Below are 8,505 nucleotides of genomic sequence, written 5' to 3' on the forward strand. Positions count from 1 at the left end.
TAATGACAAAAGGCTCGACCAGACCAGAAGTCAGAGCTGGGTTGCCCTGGAGACCCAGCACTGACTGACTAGGGGCCTGCAGATCAGGCCTGGAGAGAGGCCTGCAGAGAGAGAGACAGGGTCTGATCTGTAGCCTCTGTGGTAGCCATTGATCAGAACTTGCCCCTCTTTCTCTCCCAGCCTGGCCAACAGCCTCGCCTCCATTCCGGGCTGCTGATCAGCCCCACTTTTATGATCAGGCCCCATTGATCATAAAGGCCCAGAGACACTGACTGGCATAGAAACTGACCAATTAGAACCAAATCTGGGTGAATATAAGGAGCCAATGGCTGCCTAGGAGGTGGAGCTTTTGACACTGACTGGCATAGAAACTGACCAATCAGAACCAAATTGGCTGGCAGGGGAGAGCAGTTAGGGGCGATTAGGCCAGCAGGGGAGAGCAGTTAGGGGTATTCAGTCCAGCAGGGGAGAGCAGTTAGGGGCAATCAGGCAGGCAGGCAGGTGAGCGGTTAGGAGCTAGTGGTCCTGGATTGTGAGAGGGATGTCCAGCTGCCGGTCATCCCCCGAGGGGTCCAGGATTGGAGGGGGTGATCAGGCAGGCAGGCAGGTGAGTGGTTAGGAGCCAGCAGTCCTGGATTGTGAGAGGGATATCCGACTGCCGGTTTAGGCCCAATCCTCAGTCGAACATCGGGCCTATACCGGCAGTCAAACATGCCCCAAGGGATCCCGGATTGGAGAGGGTACAGGCTGGGCTGAGAAGACTCCCCTCCCCCCCCATGCACGAATATCATGCACCGGGCCTCTAGTCTAAAATAAGTATATCTAGTTCCATTATTTGTGGACATCTAATTTACTTATAATTTTAAATAATATTATGATTATTATGTTTGATTTTTATAATACTTTGAATCAATGCAGTTTATTTTAGATATAGGCAATTAAATTCTATCATTTGAAACAACATGTGAAAATAATCCTTAGTTTTAAAGTAAGAAAACTCTGATTTCCTTCATAAAAAGGTGCCTGGGAGACCTCAAATGTATGTTTTAGTGAGACTGAATTTCAAAGCACATACTCTTTTCTCTGGCTATGATTAAATCCATCTGGGGATTTTTTTGTTTTTGATATTTTTGTATTTGAGTTTATTCTTCATTTAACTTTTAAAACACTACTATAATCTAATATTAAAACAAAAACAATAGCAAGTAGTGAGCATATTATGTTTATCGTCCTTCACTCCTGTACATAAAATGCTACGAGTGAGTGTTATTTGCTGACCCCATTAAGAGGTCTGACACCAAACACCACCCCTAGGATGATGTTCATCATCTTTACATGCTTCTTCATCTTTCTTGATTTATATTAAAGTCCACCAATTCTAGCTGTTCCATTTATCAGTCTCTTCTACTTTCTTCCTTTCAGGTAGGTGTTTTTGTTTTTTGTTTTTATTTTCCTGCAAAGAGTGTTTATCAGGAGAGAGAAAGCCATTTTCAGGAAAATTTATCTTAAACTTTATGATTAGGTGACCCTTTTCATGTGGTTTATGGTAAATTGTTGAGCCTTCACTTCGCACACACTAGACACCACCATCCTTAACAATCTGACCTAGAAGAGAGGTGATACTGTCCTTTGGTTGTGAAGAGTAACTATTGGCTTTTGGAAGCCACACAGTGCTTCAACAAGCTGTGTGTCCATACCAGCCATGGGCAAACTACGGCCCGTGGGCCGGATCCAGCCCGTTTGAAATGAATAAGACTAAAAAAAAAAAAAAGACTGTACCCTTTTATGTAATGATGTTTACTTTGAATTTATATTAGTTCATACAAACACTCCATCCATGCTTTTGTTCCGGCCCTCCGGTCCAGTTTAAGAACCCATTGTGAGTCAAAAAGTTTGCCCACCCCTGGTCCATACATATGAAAAGGTCTTCTCCTTGAGTAAAAACAGCATGGTCCTTCCGATCTAAAACAACGATACTATCTCCTGGCTCCAGCCCTGGTTCCTGGTCTCCTTCACCGTGGAATGTGATCTTCCAGCCCATTTTTTCATGCCTTTGTCAATATGAACTTCTAGAATCTTCTCTCAAACTATCTTCTGTCCATTGCAGCTTTTACATTATTCTTTAGTTCCATCCATTCCCTATGGCCCTGGAACTCCATGCTCACAGACTGAATTTGCTGACCCATTCCAGGTCTTATCTGATGAATTCTTATTTGCATCCCAGTACCCCAGCAATTGAGACAACACTATACTGCACCTTTCTTACCACCTAGGCCTTCATATTTGTCACAAATCATAATTGTTGCAGAGCTAGTTTTCTTGTATCATTAAGCAAATCGTCTAAGTTTACTGAGAACTGATGCATAACACTTGTACCTCTCCTTTCTCTCTGAATCCTTCCTCCTTCTCCCATAAAACATATCAGAGATGTTCATGAGAGAGTGAAAACCACCACCTGCTCCACCTTTAATTGCCTGTTCTCCTCCTTTGTCATATAATTCCTTTTCTTTGCATCAGAGAGCATTTTGTAAGCTTGGGAAATGTTCATACTTCTCTCCTTCATTTGGATTCTTTTCAGGGGGTACTTCAAGGCCAAGCAGCTTCCTGGAAGCCTTTTTCAATTCCTCTTGGGTGGCATTGGGTTTCACACCCAAAATATCATAAGCGATTTCTTTCACCATTTTTAACAACCAGTGAGCTGCCTGAGACAGTTATTAGGGAGCAGGAAAGAGCTTGTTGCTATGCACAGCTTGGAAAGATGCTGCTTCTCCACCTCTCACCGAGTGTCCTGGAAAGTTTCACCTTTTTTAAACATTTCTTTTCTTTCTTTTTTTTTTTTTAATTGATTTGAGAGAGGAAGGGGAGAGAGAGGGAGAGAGAGGTGTGAGAAAGAAACATTGTTCGGTTGCCTACCTGGGATTGAACCCAAAAGCTAGGTATGTGCCTTGATGGGGAATTAAACCCCCACCTTCTGAGGTACCAGAGGGGGCTCCAACCAACTCAGCCACCTGGTCAGGTTCAATACTACCTGAAGTTTTCAGCATCACTTGGGGGTCTTAGAATGTATCCCCCATGAATAATGTGCACTACTTTATGTGCTATTTAAAGTCACAAGGATGGAAGAGTCACATCATAAAGACTGAGTATAGAAAGTGGAGAACCTTGGGATTCTCTAACATTATATTATACTAGAGGCCCAGTGCACGAAAATTTGTGCACTCAGGGTGGTCTCGCAGGCCAGCCTGCATGCTCTCACAATCCGGGACCCCTCGAGTAGGGTCCAGTCCCATCACAGCATAGCTCTGGTTCCCCGGGCCTGCAGGCCAGGGGGGAGGGACCAAGAGGCCAGTCCAATCACAGCATGGCTCCAGTTCCCTGGAGCCTGCAGGTGGGGGTAGGGGCCAAGATTCCCAGATTGCAGCATGGCTCTGGTTCCCCAGGGCCTGTGGGCAGGGGGAGGGACCAAGAGGCCAGTCTGATTGCAACAAGGCTCTGGTTCTTTGGAGCCTGCGGGCGGGGGAAGGGACCCAGAGACCAGCATGGCTCCATTCCCACAGCTCCCTTCTGCCACCACGCCGCGGGCAGCCAGGGCCCACAGCTCCCTCCCGCTGCCGCCTCACGGGTGGCTGGGAACCAGGACTGACTCCCACCATGCCAGCCAGGACCCTAGCCTGTTGTTTGGTTGTCCATCTGGTCATTTCAGTTGTGACGGGCCCTGGCTCTTTATATATGAGAATAGGTGTCAAGGGAAGCAAAGAAATAGATACAGGGGATAATAGGTTCTAGAAAACAATATTTTGGAAGAGAGAAGTAATGTGTTTGTATTTTCATGTGATGATGCATCAGAAAGGGAAAGACTGATGACCTAGAGACAGAATGGCATATTGCTTGAGAAATATTCTAAATTATGTGAATGGTGATATCTAGTATACAAGTAGAGGAATAAGAACATGGATAGTTCATTTAATACATATAAAGTATTTTAAGTGGCAATTCCTAAGAAAATCAGCTATTATTCCTATATTATATTTATTTACTTTCAAGACTAAGATCAAATGGGGCGAAGATCCTCATTTTGAGAGAGAGAGACATAAAGAAAAGGAAAGAGAGAGAGAGAGAGAGAGAGAGAGAGAGAGAGAGAGAGAGAATAGACCATAAAGCACTTTCCAATATCAGTAGCACTCTATAGTATAATCTCCTTATCCCCTTATATGTCCAGATGTACATATGACAAGAATATTCTAAAAATAGCTATAAGTAATATAAAAGCTGTAATGCACAAAGGATCTATGAACTATCATAATGACACCAAACACACTTATGATAAAAAATAGTTTCAAATTAATAGCTGCAAACTTGCCTCTTTGCATATGCCAGACTTACTGTATAAGAATAGAGCAGAGCCTTGGTTGGGTGGCTCAGTTGGTTGGAGCATCCTCCCATACACCAAAAAAAGTTGTGGGTTCGATTACTGGTCAGGGCACCTACATGGGTTGCTGGTTAAACCCTTCATCAGAGTGTGTATGGAGGCAACTGACTGATGTTTCTCTCACATTGATGTTTCTCTCACACTCACTCTCCCTTCCTCTATCTCTAAAAATCACACACACAAAAAGGCATATCCTTGGGTGAGGATTAAAAAAAAAAGACTAAAAATCCTTATTTCTAGTGACTGTGAACCAACTATAAAATTATAGAATATCCCCAAAGTCCATAAGTATTTAATTGTGTCTAAGAATAAGTCTGATATTTTGTGTCAAGTATTCTAAAATTGGGGCATGTTGTGAACTTCAAGTTTTTTTCACTATCTTTATATTAACCTCACTTTATTGAAATTCTAAAAGTATTTCCTGAATATTTAGTTATTTCCTGTCTACCTGAAAAAAAGGCATAGCATTTGTCATAATATCAGCATGTTTTTATTTAATTAGATTATGTAACTCTACAAGATCATTTTTCTTCTAAACCATAAAATAAAAACGTACCAAACTAGGAAGATATAAAGGAATAAAAATAATGCTTCCTAATTTTAATGACTTCACTACGCAATTGAGAATATAAAATGCTTTGTAGAATTCTAACATTCTCTATCGGACCTTCATGTGCTATGAGGATTAGGATAAGAGTGAACCAGAGCAGTCACAGAAATATTAGCTGGGGCTATGGGACAAGACTCAGGACTCTCTATACAACCAGAGAAATTTACACAAGATCAAACATTTTGTGTTTGTCCCTCTCTAGATAAGATTAAACCATAAGCAAAGCCAAATATACATTTAGTTTTCCCAATCCTTACTGGACTACATTGGTGAGTGAACATAACAACCACTATTTGAAGATAAGGAACATTCGTGAAGATTATAAATATAAAAATCAGTAAAAACATGTAACAAAAAATGAAAAGCATAAAGCTGATATTTATCCATCGTGAGCAAAAAAATTAACTGTAAACATGTGATTACTATGTAACTATTCATATTATGAATTTTTGAAATTAAATATCAAACATATTCAAATTTCCTTATTCAAATTCTCAGAAAACACTTCATAATGTATATTCAGAAATATATCCATAAGGTAACTTAAGGTTTTTAAAATGTCCAAGGTGTTATCACTAGAACAAGAATTGGGAAATCTATGTTTTATGGTAGACAATCTGAGGGACAATGGCTAAATCACCTCGGCTTTCTGAATATTTTTTCTTAAGGAAGTTATTAATGACACAAACATTTGAGGTGACAAACTTTCTGTGCTGCTGTGAAAGTCCTAGAGAAGACATTTGTAAATCTCCTAAACTTTGCAACACAAATGTAATATTCACTGAGCTATTAGTAGTTATCCCTCTTTTTTATTCTCACTGCAGATTTTCTTCTTAATTATAACAAGTAACCTATATTTGACATTTAATGTGTGTCAGGCTATTTGAGAGTTTCATTTGTGCTATTTTCATAAATACTATTAGTCATCTATTATTATCTTTATTTTTCCTACTATTATTTGTATTTGACATACAAGGGAACAGCACTACACAATACCAGTAGGTGATTTTCTAAAATTACACAGATATTATGTGCCAGAGGCAGAATTTGATCCTAGCCTCTGGCTCTAAGACTTGAACAAGTTAGTATGCCATAGTGCCTCCCAGGATTTTGCACCTGTAATATCTAATTTTTATTGAATTAAATATAAACTCATTTTTTGAAATGAAATTTGATAACATTTAGGTTAAAGCTCTTCAAAATATTGGTTGAGTAATTTATTTTTTATGAAGTTTTTTTTTTTTCAAGTTAAAAAAGGGATAAACTGTTCTTTCAATACTTGACCACCTAATAAGATGAATAATGACAGAGCTAACTCATCATATTTGCCTCAACTTATCTTTTTCTGGAGGTAACATATTTATAGCCTGTGTATATTCTTGCTAATGGAAATATACTCAACCCTAATACTCATAGATTGGGTATTTGATGTTGTTTGTTTATTTTATTGAAATAGAACCACAATATATACATTCTGTTTTGTTTACTTACTATGGGTATCATAGGGAGACAATCGATTTAGACTTGAGTTTCTTTTTCTTAGATTCCTTCATATACACATAGATATATCAAAATATTTTAATATTTCTTGACTTATACATACATATACAATTATACATTGAAATTGTCATATCATGCATATTTTCTTTCCAGAGTCTCTTTTCTTCTTCTGTCACTACAATTCATCTGATAGTTCCTGTTTTTAAATTTCATTGTGACCAACATTAGCATTAAGTATATCTTCCTTCTACTTTTTAATCATGCTCTTATAAGGGTATTTTGTAGATATATAACTCTAATGATATACAGATATAAACACATGCATATGCATACATACTAATATAGAAGGTTATTGATTATTTATTGCCCTCAAGAAATGGAATGTTATATATGGTACTAAATTATTTTCTTATTTTTCAAAATATAATACATCATGGAAATCCTTTGAACTCAACTGATATATTTTGTACTAATTCTTTTTAACGGCTGCATAATATTTCATTGTGTAGATGTGCCATATATTTTCAATCATTCCTCTATCAGTAGAATTACTGGGATCTCAGAGAAAGTGTTGCAATATACATATTTTACTCATATCCTTAGCTATTTCTCTTATTTAGTTATTTTTATTTTATTTTTTAATTTATATTTATTGCTGAAAGTATTATAGATGTCCCCTTTGTTGTTGTTGTTTTTCCCATTGATCCCCCTCCACCCGTACCTACTCCTCCCAGGCCTTCAACACTCTATTGTCAGTGTCCATGGGCTATGCATATATGCATATAAGTTATCCCATTAATCTCTCCCCACCCTCTATCTCTACCTTCCCTCTGAAATCCCTCAGTCCATTCCATGCTTCTATGTTTCTATATCTATTTTGTTCATCAGTTTATTTTGTTCATTAGATTCCACATATGAGTGAGATCATGTGATATATATCTTTTTCTGACTGGCTTATATTTTTATTTTATTTTTTAATTCTTTATTAGTTAAGGTATTACAAATGTGTCCTCATCCCCTCCATTAAACCCCCATCCCCCCATCCCCCACTACTCATGCTCTCATCCCCCTGTTGTCCATGTCCATTGCTTTGGCTTATATGCATGCATACATGTCCTGTGGTTGATCTCTTCCCCTTACCCCCTCACTCCCCTACTTTCCCTCTGCGGATTGATAGTCTGATCACTGTTTCTCTGTCTTTGGAATCGTCATTATTTTTACTGCTTTAGTGAAAAAAAAAATTCACTTGTCTAAATAGAAATCAAAGGGCATCGGGAAGAGAAAAAGAACCCATGGATTTCCTATCCTATACACATTTTGCTTCTTTAGGCTGTGAGATGGAAATGGCGGATTAGCAATCAACACCATTCCAACTCCCCTCCAGGGTGTCTTCCAGTTCTGCAGAGACTAAAATGCTAAAACAAACAAACAAACAAAAAAACAACCACTTCCCTATATTTCCTTGCAGCAAGAGTTCTGGAATCAGGACCCAACAAGTACTAGTAGATGCAATCACGTGAGATCTGGAAGCTAGAAGGGAGGTGAGAGCAATCTCCCTGCTGTTCTCTCTCTCTTGCTGCTGGCATGTAGGGTCCGGGAGGGGAGAGGGTGGGCTTTTCAGCAGCAGTGTCCAGGCACTAGCTGTGTGAGGCTACTGTGACGGGCTCTTGAATCCCACAGTTCCATGGCAGCCTCCTGATCTCCCCATGTACCTGGTCAAGTGGCAGCTAAAATTTCAGGACAGTTTGGCCTTGTTATTCTGGGAGTTACTCCTGCAGGCCCAACACTGAGCTCACAACCCCAGTTGTTTTTTTTTTTGTTGTTTTTTTTAAAGACAGACATCTTTTTTTTTTTAAATATATTTTTTTGATTTTTCACAGAGAGGAAGGGAGGGAGATAGAGAGTTAGAAACATCAATGAGAGAGAAACATCGATCAGCTGCCTCCTGCACATCTCCCACTGGGGA

General features: G+C 39.2%; 1 pseudogene; it reads right to left on the reverse strand.

Annotated features, from left to right (window-relative positions):
* Positions 1-1,282: 1,282 nt before the first annotated feature.
* On the reverse strand, positions 1,283-2,681 carry LOC102255304 (annotated as a pseudogene).
* Positions 2,682-8,505: the final 5,824 nt, after the last annotated feature.

The sequence above is a fragment of the Myotis brandtii genome, unplaced genomic scaffold (assembly GCF_000412655.1).
Source record: "Myotis brandtii unplaced genomic scaffold, ASM41265v1 scaffold353, whole genome shotgun sequence".
Classification (NCBI taxonomy): domain Eukaryota; kingdom Metazoa; phylum Chordata; class Mammalia; order Chiroptera; family Vespertilionidae; genus Myotis; species Myotis brandtii.